The sequence below is a fragment of the Clinocottus analis genome, unplaced genomic scaffold, assembly GCF_023055335.1.
Source record: "Clinocottus analis isolate CAN_PGR_092001 unplaced genomic scaffold, fCliAna1.0.p SCAF_24, whole genome shotgun sequence".
Lineage (NCBI taxonomy): Eukaryota > Metazoa > Chordata > Actinopteri > Perciformes > Cottidae > Clinocottus > Clinocottus analis.
The window spans coordinates 9,566,382-9,584,435 of NW_027175976.1; the positions used below are offsets into that span (position 1 = coordinate 9,566,382).

Sequence of the window (18,054 nt, forward strand, 5' to 3'; positions counted from 1 at the left end):
AACGCTCACTGCAGCCGCGTCAGGGAAAGTTATTTCTGACATTCAAAGTAATACTAAAACCATGCGTAATGAGGAATGTGCGCCCACAGCTGCAGAACACTGACGCAAGAAAAATAGCATAAAAAAATAACGATATAAAAATAAAGAATTTGTTCTTGTAGCTACATAAATAAAATGAATCAGCATTACTATCACTCATTACGTTTTCACACACATTCGGCATCTGAATATGAGTTTACGTTAGTTATTAAAACATCAACAACCCTGTGGTATTCTGTAGATATCAGCAAGCTGACAGGTGTAACTGAACTCTGCTGAACCTCATCAAGAGAGGCTCCACGTCTAAAGGCGTTGCTGAAGTCCACGTGAGAGACACCACGGCTGCAATACGACATAATCTCGTTGCGAACCAAAAGCGTCGCCCTGTGCTGTCGGACCGGGCTGTCCAAGTACCGGCTTCCCCGTGTGGAGACCCAACGCCTCGTCACACTGGTGTCACCACACATCCAGAGGCCAACCCGCTGCAATGTTGCCCTCAGCCTGCGTCTTTACGCATGGGGAGCTTCCTGGAGGTGGTGGGGGACGGCACCGGCCTCAGCAAGGCAGCGGGTTCACGGAGTGTGGCAGCGTGACACCGATCCTCCTGCGCCATGCGGACACACATCAGAATGCCACCACACGGGACGAGGTCCACCAGGTCCACCGTGGATTTCATGCCATGGCTGAGATCCCCCGGTGATTGGTGTCGAGGATGGCACACACACACACACACACACACACACACACACACACACACACACACACACACACACACAGCGTAATTGCACCTGTGTGTGGGGACCATAGGGTGTTGTGCGTGAGTCATGCTCTGATAAAGTGGTGGGTGATCGATTAACCTGGCATCGATTGATTTGGTTTCATCACCACGGCGGTGGACAGCTCCCACTAAGAGCGTCTTATGAAGCTTCTTTAGCGAGATCTTAAGAAGGCAGTTAAGAACGCGTCTGGGAAACACTCGTATCTTAGCGCTCCTTCTTAGAGAACCCTTCTTTCGAGCCTTCTTAAGTCCTTAAGAACGATTGAATCTGGGAAACGCAGCCATTGTCTGTCAGCAGAAAACCAACAAGGGCCATATTAACAGCATGTTTTAACAGCTTGACCTGACTGCTGTGGACAGTCACATTTCATTTGTGGAAAGGTGTAACAGCAGTGGTGACAGCACATAACCTTGTGGTGCACCAGTGATTAAAACAAGCTCTTCTGTTTCTACTCTGTTTTAAACTCTCTGAGGGTGTCCGTTAAAAGCTTTCTAGCCAATGGATGACACCAAAATTCACATTCTATGTATGACCAAACAGTGTTGATGATAAATTTAGTCAAAGTGGAGCTGGGCAGCTTTGCCTACATGTACCAGGATGCATTGCGCGCAAGCTTCTTTCCAAATGTTGCATCAATGCAACATTTCCCCTAGTCACTCGACTCAGCTGCCAGGAGACAAGACAATGTAAGTTATTGAGGAGCTACAGTATTTCATATTTAGATATTTGAGCACAAACTGCACAACTGCTCAACTGTGCATTCATTTGATATCTTCAACACTAAACTCCCGACAAACTCCAATGGCTTGCTCGTTTCCAGAGTGTTTGCTCTGGGGAGCTCTGAAACCAAGCCAGCCTGGAAGTTCACTTTTGTAGCCTGTGAAGCTTGGCCCCTGGCTACCTAAAGAAATACATGCTGGAATAGCCTTTAGCTCTTCTTTGACAGGAAGTATAGTTGGATGAATACAATTGGAAATATCCAAATAATTCAAATATTTTGGAAGTCAAGTCAAAATGTTCCGTTGCTGTGTATTGTGGGGACGTGTAGGGGTATTTGAGGAGATGGAAAAATGGAGCTTTCCCCAATTGAGTGGTGGCCTCTACTTGTGCTTGTTCTGGCCTGGTTTCACTTGTTCTGGCGCACTACATAGTAAAGTCTGAGCTGTACGTGCCTTGTCTTTGCATCAGCAACAGAGGGCTTCATTAGCTGATGTTCTGAAGCTCCTCCACACTCTTACCGTTTCAACAAACACTTGGACTGTTGACAATGTCTGCTTGTGTTTGGATTTCTGAGAAGTGTGTGTGTGTGTGTGTGTGTGTGTGTAAAGAGCATGCCTGCACATGAAGTATATCTGGTAATTCTCCCCCGTAATGAATATATTCATGATGCCCTGTGACTGTCATGGATCCAGTATTTCCTCCTCTTCGTGCATCTCCAGCTTAGCCTCTTGTGCTCGTATAAAAATGGCAGCAGTGAGTTTATTCATGGGCCTGAATATTAAGTGCGAGGTCACTCTTCCCCTGTGAGCCAGTGGCTCAGCATTTTACAGACAGATTTACGCTGCGACAAGCGTAAAGTTGGCTGCGTGTACGGGGGAGAACTGTATTTCAAGCCTGCGGAGGAGGAGGCAGACAAAGTACAGTACAGAGCTAAAATGTTTTGATTTAATACCCCAATGTGCAAGAAATCATTGTATTATAGTTTCAAAAAGTTGTGTATTTTGTGTTTGGGGTTATTGGTGAAGTGCAACCGATTGTAATTGAACCCTTTGAATCTTTTGAGGTTTTATTTTTTTTCAAAATGTCGTTGATTTCTCTATAACACTCATTTATATACTGCACTAACCTATATGGATAATCTATAGACATATAGTGCTGCATGCTCCACAACACACTCTTCAATGTATTTACCATTCATCATCTATAAGTTTACATAAATAAAAGGTACAATATTTATTCCAATTAAATCACTTAGCGCCCCATTTGTATGCTGCAGGCTCGTAAGATCAATAGAATGTTAGAGACATCTCCCTGACTAACTATCTATAGACCATTTGTGCTACATTTATGCACTCTCAGAATAATCAGAAAAGTGTGGGTTGGCTGTGATCAAAAAACATGATCAAAACTAAAGCAGCACCGAAGGTAATAACCCAGTTATTAATTGAAACTGAGCAATTTTCTGTTTATTTTCAAAAGAAGTTGATTTTCAAAATTGCGAGAATTCAGTCTTGTTCTTCTCGGGCTAAAGACTAGTCCTGCGGTGCTAAATAGCATTTCACAGGCCGCTGAGGCAGGTAGCGGTGTTCAGCTTCACAGACAGCTGGGAAGGATTTCAGCAGGTCCATGTGATCCGCTGAATAGGCCAACTATCCATATAGTTGTTTGGTACTGTCATGTGCATGAGAGGACTGCAGGGCAGAGGAAAAGTCATCTTCATCAGATGAACTGGACCTGGTGGCATCACCTAGCTGCACAGAGGGTTCTTCCATGTGCTGCTTGATGTAGCCTGCTCCTGAAATATAGTGGTCCCAACCGAAGGTGTGTAACTTGAGGTTCATACGTGTAGTTGCATGCACTGTCCATGCATTCAGAATGAAATATTACAAAGAGTCAAAATGTACACCCATACACTTATTTTTCACTATCCCCATGTTATCTTACCCATTATGATTGTGGCGTCATCCTTTGTCTAAGTTGTTGGGAATTTTTTAAGAAGAATGGCAGCTGCGATCAACTCAAGGTCTCCTGGCATGTGGCCAAAACGAGTCTTTATTCCCACCTGTCGAGCATCCACCAAACGCTTGCAGTACTTCAATGGCAACTTGAGTGTCAGATTTGGCTGTCAGCAGGTTAATTGTTGGAAGTAGCCACCCCATCTGGGCATTTGCCTCTGCTTGCAAGATGTTGGTTGCCTCGGCGACTGGGCTTATGACAGCAGCATATCCGAGTTCAGCTGATTTGAACCTGTGATGAAAAAAAAATGAAATGAAAAATGTTTTATAAAACTACATAACCATTTCATCAGATTCAACAAATAATTGCTGGATGAGTAATTAACTCAAATCAATAAATGCTAAGTGGAACTTGGGATGCAATGTGAAACAGTTATTAGTGCCCAAGAAAGGGCGGGGAAACACATATACAGTTCTGGAGACATTCAAAACATTATGTTCAATTATGACGAAATAATGAAAACATACATCATTCTTACTTACATTGGAACCTTTCGGTCTATGCAGATGACTGATGGCCCCCTCTCTCTCGTCTTTAATTATCCTCAGTAGTCGTTCCACTGCCAGGAACAATAAGTTCCACCTGCTAGCATTTGGGCACAGCAGTTGCAGGAAGCAAGCAGCTACAACAGTTTCGGCTGCAAGTGTGGATGTTCCACATTTGTTCCAAAGTGCATTACACTTGCCAAATGTTGAACTTTACACTTTCTTGAATGGTTCATTGACTGTTCATTTTTTTCAATTAACCTATTAGGGGCGTGGCTCAGTACGTCAATACATATAACTTCCAACTCACTTGGCCGATCCTCACAAACTTCATAGCATATGTCAAAAAAAAATTACAAAGTGGAAAATGCACCCATCTTGTAGAATGACCCTGCTGCTTCCATCATGAAATAAGTCAGAGTAGATGTAGTCGCTCGTGAGCTAGCATCATAGGTAATATAAAAAAATACAGTTCTGCAAAGAATGGGAGAAAAAAACTGTCCAGAAATAGGTTTGCCAAGCTTGTAGAATCAACTCAAGATGACTTGAGGCTGTAATTGCTACCAAAGGGGCTCCAACAAAGCATTGAGCAAATCAGTAAATACTTATGGACATATTGTGTTTCATTCAATAAATTGGACATTTTTCACTTTGTCATTATGGGGTGTTGCGTGTAGAATGTTAAGGGAAACCCATTTTGGAACATAACAATGTGGAAATAGTGAAGAGCTGTGAATACTTTCTGTATTCACTGTATCCAACATTTGATTCATATATGCCACTGCTTTAGTCAACCTGAGACCTTTGATAAACCAATTTCCTTCACCAAAACAGTTTGTCCATATGACTAAAGTTCACAAGCGATATGAAGAATTTCCAAAATCAAGATTCAATTTTTCAGCTTTCAGGCCATAATTGCTCTTTACACTTGTGCCGTATGACAATGGTGCCTCATTATATAGAGCTGAGATTGTTCTGCAATTGTTGATGTAACATGGGTATGTAACACATCTCATATGCAAGTGCCTTTTTTAAAAAGGTGAATTTAAGAAATTATGTAAAATCAAGAAGATGACCTTAGTCCCCAGAGGGTTGAACCTAAAAAGCTGCTCATGTCTCTGAGAGACAATTGTCATTACTTTGAGTCGCGCTGGTCTCAAACACTGATCACGTTACTGCAATGTTCAGGTCTTCATGTCGTCCCTCCTTTCATCCATCTCTTCTCTCGACACTGTCTACTTCTTAGGAAACGGAAAACGTATGTCATTGACAATAACAGGGTTTATTTAATAAATGTTCTGGTGCTTTTTGTCCTATCAAAGCGTCTTCCTCATTAGATGGAGTTTCCCTGTTATGGAAATAGACGTTTCCAATTTCAAATTTTATATGTGCTTCAAGGACACTGCTTCTATGTAAAGACAGTAACCATGGTGACGGTGATGGCAACTGAGGATTTGAACAAACAACTGATGCTGTTGTTTTTCTGTTGAACAATCTTGACTCAGCTCCACCACCCATCAGCCCATGATTTATTTAGTGTCAGGCTGGTAAATCCCTCCGATCCAACCTATGTCATGAAAGAGTAAATATGTATTAATACATTAACATGAGACAGTCTTTATGTGTATGTATGTATTTATGCAACATCTAAGACTGCACTAATCTTCTCAATGCTCTCAGCTTATGAATATTCATGTTTCAATAAATTAATCTGATTATTGTCGGCGAGTGGGGATAGAGGTTGATCTGCGTGTCAGCACATTATTTTACCCCTCGCAGAGAAACATGTCCCCAGTTAACATGACTGCAAGGTCACATGCAAGAGGAAACGGCTCCAATTAATTACCAGGCCTGTGCATTAACATACACTAAATGGATTGAAGCAGCCCGGTGTTTACAGAGACAGCTTCACACCACTCTCCCTCTGTAGGTCATATTTTAAAGATGCTATTAATCTTCTTTTTAATTATGGATAAAATGCCATTGTATAAAGCTGGATTAGATGCACAGATTGATCTTTTTTCTTCTTCTTCCGGAATATATCTGCTGACAGTGTGTGGGCTTGTATAATTATGAGGACGCAGAGGCGAAATGGGGGAGGGGGGGGGGACGTGTAAGCAGCCCAACAACCACCTCACACAAGGCTGATGTCTTCATCCGAGCTGATGAACGGGGCAGCACGAGTTTGGGTCAGACACACACGTCTAACTCACTTTGGCTCATCATTCTTTTTTATGAGCAACATTTTTTTTATAAGATAAAATGTTATCAGATGGTTTAAGTGCCTTGCAGCAACACCTTTGAAATAAACCAGGGGCATAGGTTTACCAATATTTGAGCCAACTCATTTGCGTTATTATGTGAAGTCATATTAGATCATTTGGATGTGTTCTCCCTCTAGCTACATCTTCAGGATGACCTAGCATGCTGGCATTTGATTGGCTGAAAGTTAGAGGGCAATCTGAAGGCTCACGTCACGTGCTAATATCGTACTTACTGCCACACGGAAGAGGCGCAAGCTGATCGGTGTGCTTGAGGTATTTTAATACAAAAGCTTTAGCCTCTCTGGCAGCCACTCGTGTCCTTGTAAATTTTTGATTCATTTTTTTCACGTTTCGCTAAATTCGCTGTTCAGGCGATCTTTAACAACCCAGGCATTATTTAATTCATTGTTGTTTCAATCACCTTGTTGACACTTACATTTTTAGCTGCCTCCGCAGTCGCTTGCTGGGTAAAGAAAGTGTTACCGCCTGCCTCCTCACAACATAAATTATCGACGACAAAAAGTGACGTCAAAAACAAAATTCTCTCTTCAGGCGATCTTTAACGACTAAGCCAAAAACCCACAGAAATTATTTCAAACACCTTTCGGGCAGCCACCTCTAACAATTCACGCACACACTTAAATTAAGAGAAAAGGACATGGGCGGATCTGTTGCTGATATTGTTGTATGTAGGGCAAAGGAAAAAAAACACATGACCAAATATTTAGTTGCAAGTCCGTTTTTTCTTGTTGAATTTAGTTACCAATAACAAAGTATTTGCAACAAACTAATGACCCCCCCCCCCAAAACATAACTTAATCCCCTGCTTCCAACAGTCCTGAAGTTTGTTGGCGTTTCCAAAGTGAGGTCCTGTGACAAAATCAACATAAGGTCCCAAGAGACACCTGGAGAACTGGAGCTCACCCCCTGACCCTGTGGACACACACTCAAGCACATCCCGAGTTAAAACCCTTATTTAGCCAATTTAGAGCTTCATGCCCCTGGTACTCTAGAATACGAGCCTGCTATTATTGTCAATACTGGGGGAACAGTAACTGAACTAACTGACATTTGGGTTATTACACTATACTGTAAAAAAGACACCAGCGATACTAATTGACATTTGGGTTTTTACAGTATGGTACCATACCCAAATGTCAGTCGGTATCCCCAGTGTCATTAGATTTTAATGTTAGTTTATACGTTATTACTTTTGCTACTATTCTATTACCTATATTAATTTATACATACTCCTCCTGAAGGGCCTGCTCATCCTCAGCTTGTAGTTCCAAATGCAGCATTGACACCATTGGTATTTTAGGCTGGGCGGCTCTTAACTCTGCCAGCAGTGAGTGTCTTCGGCCTCTTCAGTTTGGCTAACTCAATCTTACGTTTGTCGATTGAATTACAAATGGCCATTTTTTCCTAGGTGTAAATCTAACCTGGGGCCATGATAGTCACATCTAAGGACTGGGCATGGATCTTTTCTTATGTAAACCCGCCTCCTCCCTTTCCCATTTCTCACATCATGAAACCTATCAAACAGGTTTCATGATGTGAGAAATGGGAAAGGGAGGATGCTGATTAACCTATATACAGCTTCTAAAGTTATGAGCAAAAAAACTCACAATGAAGGACAAGGAATGCTCAACGGGTTTCAAAAGCATGCTGAAACTCGCAAAAAAGGTCCGCTGACTCCAAAAGGAGTTAAAAGTGGTGAGTGGGGCTGGCTGGAAGGGAAACAGAATGATACTGGTTGGCAGTTTCAAAGTCCAACAGGTTGAGTCATAGTTGAGTTGTTTCCTGTTTTATTTTGTAGTTTGTCTGTTTCCCTGATTGTTTGAGTATCTCCTTTGATTGTTTCAGTCCCTGTTGCGCCACACCCGGTCGTGACATGGTGAGGTCCGTCCTATACCATGTCTCAAAGGGGAAGCCCAACCTCTACACTCGGGAATTTCTTGGACATCGAAGCTTTCAAGAGGTAAGTAGTCTTCTTGCATATGCAAATTAAGCGGCTATGACACAAGCCTGATATGAACAGTGACAAAATCAGAGTGTTTTTTTGTGCAGCTATTTGAAGCTTCTGCAAAAAGAAAAAAGTAGCAAATTCTACCTCGAACATGCAGTTCTTTCGCTTGGAACAACAACCCAGTCAGAGTCTATGAAGTCTGGGTGGGTGGTGAGCGGCCGGGCATTGAACCTCTGGGTACAGGACCAACACTGATCGAGCTGTGTTAAAGCTGCCATACAGCATACATCTTTCAAAGTACCTACATTGAACCAGTGATACAAGGGCGACTGTAAAAGAAGAATTAAAATAGTCTAAACTGGGACTCGAATATGGTACCTGTTGGAAAGACTTAAACTATAGCGGCAACGGGTCCACCAAGTGTGGATGCGGGTCTTCTTGGGAGGTCCACATCACTCTAATAGACCCAGACCGGTTGTAGCAAGTCCAGGTGTTTCAGTATGTTACTCTTGAATAAGAGACACAAGCGATACTGACATTTGGGTTAATACAATATGCTATGAATAGGAATGGGACAGCTGTTTGTGTCATAAGACATCACCTTGACAGAGCCCCAAAATGTTGGATGCAATATTGAGTTTGGGACTCTTTAATTGAAATTTCTTACACACTTCACGGCAAAGGAGACGTTGACTGCCTAATTCGCGAATTTTGCAGGCTCTTGTCATGCATGAGGTAAATGCTCAAATGCATTTACTTTGTTAAAATCATCATGAAGCAAATGTTTTAAGACATTGACTACTTTTGCTTGCATTGGCTTAATTTAATCTTAAATCCTTTATGTTGTTTCTGTGTAAATTGAGGCATTCCATTGCACCAAGCTGAATATCCATGTGCCAATCCTCAGGCTCTATATGGATGTACAAAGAGACATAAGGATGGACTTCAGGATGCCAGAGAGGCCTTAAACGGTCTGTTGACCATTCTCCACCAGGAGAGAGATCATGGCTTGGGACATAATTTGGAGATCCTCATTTTTGTGTTTTGGCTGGCTCATGGGATGTTTTACCAGGTGACGCCACAGGCTTTTGATGTGCCAAAAACAACAATATTTGTATTTGAGTTGTGCACAAGATCGTGCACAGGATTGGGAAAGAAATTCGCCGACGAAAATCCAGTCATCTCCTTCCCCAGTCCGAACACCTTGGAGAAAGGTGGCTGAGGATTTGTAAAGCTGGCACAGCATGAGGCCTTTAATAAAGCCCTAGATGGCTGTCACATAACCACCACAAAATAGCAAAGGCGATTATTTCCATTAGAAGTAAACCCACAGGCCTTGTGATCCAGTAGCCCATTCACCAGATATCAACCTACACACATTTCCCAATGTTTTAATATTTAGGGGAACTAAGACGCAGTGGTGGGCCGTCAAGGCCTGTTAAGCCTTCACTGCTGGCCTAAACAGAATCACAAAGGGGTAGCTATTTTATAATTTAATGATTTTTCACAAATACACTGTATTATTGTTCCCCATTAGCTTATGTTCTCATTGCACAGCTTCTGTATTCCTATGTTGCTCTGCCTTCAGCTGGTTTGAAGGAGAAGCTTTCATCTAATCAAACGTTTTCCTCCTGTGTCGCCATGTCAGCAGAGCACTGATTGGTCAGTGGGGTATCACGGTGAAATGCGGAGCTCGACACAAAGTCCACAGGGTGTAAGCTCCTGTGAAACATGTAGGATCACATAGACAGGATGGAGGGCAGGTAGATGGATAGTTGTGTGGAAAGACCAGGCAACAGGACAGGTGGTCTGAGGAAATCTGTTTTCACTTGCATACATTGCCGATGATCAGTGTTGATAAGGTATCATAATTAATGCTGTTTTGTTGATTTCTTGTGTACTGTGTTGTTTCTTAGAAAAATGGACAACCCCACTAAACTTCCCTCGTTTAAACACGGAGAAGTGGAGGATGTTTGGCAGTCACTCCAACTCGTCACTGAGTATTACATGTGGTGGATCGGATCCTTGATTGATATGTACATTAGTTTTTTTTGTAATTGCAGTACACGGCAATGGATTTGACTGTCACACCAGGACGTTTATAACCACTTCCTTCAGATAAGCGGTGAAACCTTGGCGTCATAGTGCGACACCTGCGAAAGCGCAGGGCACAGGAGCAGAAAATGATTCGGCTGCATCTGAAAAAAAAACCTTGTCTGCATACAACAGAATATAATATAAACAAAATGTCAATCCAAAAGATAAAGTAACAGGGTGACCTCAATATGCAAACACATAACAGGCACACACTTATCCAAACTCAAAACCAGAAGAGTCAGAAAAGCTGTTGAACGACAACCTCGGTGTGCCTCAAAGCTGATGGTAAGTGTTCTGCGAAGTGAATATCTAACAATTACAACTCAATTTTGCACATTAGGTGTGTGAAGTGTGAGGGTAAAATGGATGGTTAGCATTCCAAACCAATTAACATTAAACATTTCCTTTTTTAAGATGTAAAGAATAAAAGCACACAGGCAGAGAAGATAGAGACGGAAAGCACTTTTTAAAGATGATTTTACTTATTTGTAATATTTTTATTTCAGTTATTCAATAAATGTCTTATTTTGGTTTATGTGATTGTCTATTTTTTATGAGGGAATAACTTTGAGAGAGTGTATGTGTCGTTGTCATTTAGACAGAGATACACTTTGATTATATGGATATTATATATTCTACATAACGGAATGATGTCATCCCTAAACTGGCACTGTTATCCAAAAATCCACAATTGAGATTCAATTTCCATGCAAATTTACAAATACCAGCAAATTGTGCTAATACAGCATGCATGAAGACACAATGTTATAATCTAATATTAGTTATCTATAGTATTAAAGTATATATCCCTTTATGGTTCAAGTAACCATATATGGTCACTTCCACACCCTGTACATATGACGTCTTTTCTGCTGCTCAGTAAATCCAAGAAACACATGGTCTTTACCCAGCCAATCAGCAAAGATTGCTCTACGTCTCACCACCGACCTTTGTGGAATTTAACCAGTTAGAAGAGACCAGGAGCGCAGTGAACTTTTTTCTGGACCCCAGAAGAGACGCGTGTGCAGCATGACTGTCTACAATCGCGGATCAAACGACTAAAGTAACCATGGTAAGTTGCTGAAACTCACACGTTATGCCTAAATAGTTGCATGTGCATGTTTTTTGTGGATGACTTGGTGAAATTACGCCATGAAAAACATAGGTATCATATATGATCATACACCCCTTTTACGTTGAACCTAGAAAATGCGTGTTTTTGACCTTATAATAGTTTATTGCTTGTGTTTATTTTTTTATGATATGACTGCTCGTCTTTTTTATAGCAAGAGAAGCCAACCCTGCCAGCTAACCCTGCTATCAGTGATGATGATGTCAATGTGGCAGACCCAGACTTTATCCTGACCACCCACGATGAGAACATTAGTGTATTGTGTGTAATTGCTGCTATAATCCTGTAATGTCCCCATTGCGGGACTAAAAAGGATTCTTAACTTATTTCTTGTATTTTGTATATATTTTATTTTCACTAAACGGGCAAGGAACCATATATGGTAATTTGGTGGATGTTCATTTTCTACCTACATTTTTTTTTAAATGTCACAACAGTAAAGAAGTAGTATGCCCTCCAATATCGCCATAGGGTTGACATTTTGAATTTCAAAGTATTTCAATGAGTGACCTATAAAAAGGATATATACACACAATACGTACTACTAAAGTCACAAACCCAAGGGAAAACCAATATTGAAAACTATTGCTCAAAGGCGATGCACATGCAAGGGGTTACAAAGACAATCTGGCAAGTGACAAAGGAAAGCAGAGAAGCTATGCGAGGGGTAAACACAGGTGTAGGGAATGAAAAATCAGCAGACAAACGCATGGAAAGCAGGTGAAGGGGATGACCAATTAGGAAACACTTGGGAGAGGCCACCGGGAGGCAGGGGAATGGCTGAGAGCAAGTGAAGGTAATGAACAATCAGGAGACAGATGGAAGAAACGGGGTGTTACAGTATTTATTATTTAATAGGTCTATGTATTAATTGACTGTAGCTGTTGGCTCTACTCTTGTCGATGACCACTAGAGTTAAAATGCCTATTCACAACATTTTCAGACCTAATTATTTTAGTCTTTTCACATCACACTTGCTTAATTCAAGTTACCCAAGTAATTTCCTTTTTTTTTTAAATACAAAGCTAGTGGGACCTCACAAGTGTCAACTTTTCATACCATGTGTCTAACTTTGCAAAAAAATAAATAAATCTGTTGCCGGCGACAGAAAGTAATATACAAACTCAGATCCCCAATCCCTTCACAGTTCACACGTCAAGTGTCTCTGAGCACGACACTTAACCCCTCACCCCTTACTACCTCTCCTGTCAATTAACAGTCTATGGTAATGGTAGTAGCACTGCTAATGGCCTTTTATTGATGTTCTATTGGAAAGTGCAGTTAAAGAAACTCACTTCTCTTGAAAGATAAGTGACAAGAAAAATGTAGGTGGGCCATGTGTTTAACTCAAATTTAGAATCCAGAACATGCATTACAGCTATATTGATTCAAAATACAAATCTGTTTAATAAAACTACTGTTTTGGAGTCACTGTGATGCTTTGTCATGGTATCGCAGCTCCTTTCCCACAAACCTTCTAATGTGTTACATCAATCACAATATGGGAAAAAAGGATCTCATTGATACCAAGTGATTGGCTAAGTTATTGTCAAGTTATTGTAGAGCAATTAGGCAGTGTTCATGTTTCAGTAGTTCACTCAGTAGTATGTCTTCATTTAAAGAACTAATAATTTCGCCAGGAATGTATATACAGTAGAACCAACAAACAATGGAAACACCAAGCATCCACAAACAAGCACTGGTAGGTTTATGAGGCATGTGGGTCGACAAAAATAAACCAGCTCTGCATAAGGTGCAAAGACCAATCATGCAGCGATTAAGTGAGCAGGAGATGCTTAAATACTGGCTTGATTGCAGACAGGAAGCAGCTGCAAGAGCAGGTGAAAGATTTGTCTGATGAGGTGAAAGTGGTAGGCAGGCGGATTGGAGAGGAGGCGGAGTGAATGGAAATGTACTGAATGGGAGCTGAGTGACTGGGCATGCAGAAATGTCAACTCCCAGCCCCTGGATCCGAACATAACAAATAACATAGCGGACTATTTACCGAAAGTATGTGATTTTGGGCTTTGCAAAATAAAGTGAATTGAAATTAAATTGAAAGGTGCAAGTTTTATTACAATTTACGTGTTCAAATGTAAGTAAATATTTATCTAAAATGTAGCATATGTAATACTATGTATAGGGCCATTTCTAATTAAACAACTACTTTATTTGTCACCTACTGAAGACGCAATTTAAGCTTTAGTCATGCTAACAGGAGGTAACATGGCTCTATTTGCTTTGGTGGTAAGTAGCTCGCGGGCTAGCAAGCTAGCGGTCTATGTTGATGTCTTTGGCATTATGTTGTTAAAGTTTTAAAAGGGAATAATGTGGAATTTTGTCATATTTACTCGCAAAGCAAACTCCAACCCGTACATTTCTCTAATCTATGATTCTGTTGCACTGTAGCTAACGTCAGCTTGATATCTATCTCACTCGTTGAAGATATTATGTGCTTGTGGATGCAGCGTGTGCACAGACTGCTCCAATACTACGACGTTACATAGTACAAATTACTTTGTCATTCAGAAATGCACCACATTATACCTGACGTTAGTGACAGTATGACCATTTAAACGTTAGTGTTCTAGGGTTGAGACGTTCCTTCTTGATACCAATTGTACTTAAGGCTGGCTCAGGTTTAGAGTTGGGGCTGGCTCATGTTTGCCTTGGTTAAGCCCCTAGATATGCTGCTGTAGGCCGAGACTCGACTTTCTATGATACACTGAGCTCCTATTTTATTGTGTATTAATTAATTTCCCATTAATGCACATAACTTACTTTGCTTCTGGCGTGTTGAAGAAAATCAAAAAATCGTAACTTAGACCTTCATGTCCAGTCCACTGCTTAACTTAAACCTTTTATGTCCGGTCTATTGCTTATCTTAAAGCCCGCTTCACAAAGACAGGATGTTTGAAATGGAAGCAGAGTTTACAGAGCTTTTTTGGCGATCTCAGGATATTCAGGATATTCTGCCTTACTTTTAGACCAGAATACCGGCGGAGTTAAAGCAGACTTTTAAGTTTCGTTTTTAAGGTAACGTGTGTCAAGAGGCTCAGATGCACAGATGGATGTATCCAGTCCTTTTTCAAAATAAAACATTTTCCCCAGCTTTTTTTTTTTCCTTCTTAAAAATAAAACCTTTTTTAATTTATTTTTATAAAATTAATTTATTTCTGTGCAGCCCGGTACCAACCTACCGGTCCGCGGCCCAGGGGTTGGGTACCGCTGTTCTAACCTATTACATTTATCCAACATATTACTCCGACTTATTTAAATTGTCAATGTTACAGGACATATTTAAAAGCCCAAATAGAATGCTGTTTGGCAAAATGCCTAAAATAAATATGAACATCAACTTTTGTATGCTTATCTTTCATCAGTTTGAACATGTCCTCAAGGAGGAAGGGAAACATGGGTTTGTCTGTTTAGTAGGCGGTGAGGAATGGAGTGACTTCTCTTGCTACGCTATTGATGATTGCCACTTTCACAATGAAGAGAGGATCTGCACAGCGGCCCTTCAGAACCTTAATGGCTTTGTCTTTGGATTGGGTAGATCACCTTTTCCTACCATCTCAATGTAGGCTTTTACATGTGGCCAGAGTAGCTTTCCTCTTTCCGACACATTGACATTTTCGATCCATTTGTCTTTACAAATCAAAGCATGTTGGTGCTTCAACCAATTCGGACGGGAAAGCGGACGGCATGTCACATGTTAATGTACGTTCACTTGCATCGTGAATAATTCACACTGCGAGTATGAGAGCTTATGCCTGCTTATATCTTTTTTTAATAAGCATATTAAATCATATCAAACTCAGCGTAAATGAATGACACGAACATATGAATATAACAAATTTACATGACTTTTGGGATTTTATTTTTTTCCATGACCTATCTTAATGAAATAATTTCTTTCAATAAAGCAACAAAAGAATGGAAGTGATGATAATTAGCGACCTCCAGCTCTCTCCCCCAGAGATGAATGCATACCTTAATTATTTGAAATGTGCTGATAATGATATTTATATACTGCAATGCAGCAGAATGGAACCGCGTCACCAGGGAGAGGACTGTAAGGGGGGCTTCGCACAAAGTGTAGTGAGGTGTCCACGCTCAGGTGCGACATTCTAGATACAGGTACCTCATGACGCTGATGTGGGTCTCTACAAAGATTAGAATCCAACATTAAAGTTAAGGAATCAGGGCACAATTGACTTGTTCACTACACAAAGACATACCTCAAGTGAGTTCCACAAATTCTGTAGTCTTTTTTATTATGATTGTGATTTTAAACAGGTCTTCAAATTTTAATTCCACATTTAATTGATGATGAATTATCCACATCTTGAAATGTTGGTGTTTTTACATCTAACCAGTTAACTCTGGTGTGTTTGCCTGTTCAGTTCTGTTTTGTTTGTCCTGATGTGAACTCTTCCAGACTGCATGGAAACAAGGGTCTCAGTCCACTTCCACGTGAATTGTGGTCATTATATAACTTGTCTTATTTTAACATTGCATTGATAGGCTTAACTACTAATGTTCAGGAAGCGATCTGTGTAATAAACATCTTCATAAGATTTTTTTAGATTTAAACAGAGGCAATAACATATCACTTTTCTCCCTTGGAACACAGACTGGATGGCATTGGTTCTCAAACTGTGGGGTTCGACCCTCTAGTGGGGCGCGGAGGTATTACTAGTAGGTGAGCAGATTCTTAAAAAAAATCCTTTTTTTTTTTTAAGAATCCTTTATTAATCCCACAGTGGAGGATTATTCTCTGCATGTCACCATCCTCAGTAATGAAGGAGCTTTGTGCTGCTGTGAAGCTTTGGGGCTTCAGTGCCTTGCTCAAGGACACTTCAACATGAAACTATGGGGAGAAAACAGGGATCCAAGCAGCTCCCTTGGTAATCTTTTTGCCAAATATGAATTATTTTTTTGCACATATATAACTTTATTTGCATTGTTTTAACAAAGTGATTGCACATGCTATTAGTTCTTGTCAGATGGAGCGATCTGGTTTACTTGAAAGGGATTTGCATTTTATTTAATCTATTAATTAAAAAAGCACGGATGGAGGAGTCTTAAAAAGTTGGACCATTTTGTTCCAATGTTGTCGGGGCAGTGGGGCCTGAACATTTTGCTTCCTCCAAAGTGGGGAGTGAAAAAAAAAAGTTTGAGAATCACTGCTGTATTGAAAGATGGTGGAATGAAGCCCAAACATCCCTGATCTTCCCCTAGTGGCTGGCTTCAGAATAGTTCATAAATCCTGTCATAGTCTAATGCATTTGGGCATATACTGGGGTTATACAAAAGTGGGAGTTATGCATCTAAGCGGGACACACAGTTATCCATTAAAACCATCTGAGCAAGTTAAGAAGCCTCGAGCAGACGTGCAAGAGTTAAGAAGATTACTGGGACTGGTGAATTATCTTGGTAGATACATCCCTAAACTCAACGGTAGGACAGCTGCTGTATGAGCTCCTGGAGGACAAGAATACATGGACATGAAACCATGCACAACAAACAGCTTTTGGACATCATGGAGCTGTTGACAACTGCACCAGTACTCGCTTTCTATGACTTGTTCAAGCCCTTGGCTGTGTCAGCGTACGCAAGTAGTTATGGACCAGGGGGTGTACTCCTTCAGCTCCACGGGGAGCAGGGAAACTGTGGCATATTGCTATCCAGGCGCCTCACTGAAGCAGAAACGCTCTACGGCCAAATAGAAAAGGAAGGCCTGGCTGGTGTGTGTGGGCATGCGAGAAGTTCAATAGATACCTCAATGGACTTGAGAAGTTCAAGCTGATCTCTGACCACAAGCCTTTAGTGTCTCTCATTAACAGCTGTGGAAGAGGGAAGGAAAAGGCTTAACAGGCTCACTACTTCAACCGCCTGGCTCCATGATGGCGGTTGAAGTAGTGAGCCTGTTAAGCCTTTTCCTTCCCTCTATGCAAACAGGAGATGTTGTATTCTCCAGGTTGGATCATAAAAAGCCGTGGTCTCTGCCAGCGTTGATCTCAAGCGAGAGCCCCACCCCGAGATCCTTCGTCATCAGGACACAGCATGGAGCAGAGCTACCAAAGCAACCAGTGCCGGTTCCCTAACCCATGCCAGCAGAGCACTGGGAGATCCCAAGGACAGACATACACTCTGATGGAGCCACCATGTTAGAGACGGCTCCTGTCAGTCAGAGTGTGGCGACACCCACAACCCCTGTACCCAGTCAGACTGGGACCAGACCTGGACAGGGGTACGAACAAGTAGGAACGTGCAGATCATATGGCCTTTGTACTGACATTGATGTGGATAATGTTTATTTGTTGGTGGATTGGAAAAAGACCTGTGTATGTTGAAATGTCTCCATTTGAGTTCATCTTGGTTTATGCTAGGTGCTGTTTGAATAGACATTTTCAGCGTAACTTTGATGTTATTGACATAACACTCAAAAGAGCGGGAGATGTCATATATGGTAGTCTAATGCACTCACTCATATATTGGGGGTTATAGGAAAATGAGAGTACTGCATGTAAGGGACACACGGTGATCC

The 18,054-nt window shown here is 41.2% G+C and overlaps 1 pseudogene; it reads right to left on the reverse strand.

The window, feature by feature from the left end:
- Window positions 1-2,975: 2,975 nt before the first annotated feature.
- The window catches only part of LOC137794322 (uncharacterized), a 41,594-nt pseudogene continuing 26,515 nt past the window's right edge, over window positions 2,976-18,054 (reverse strand).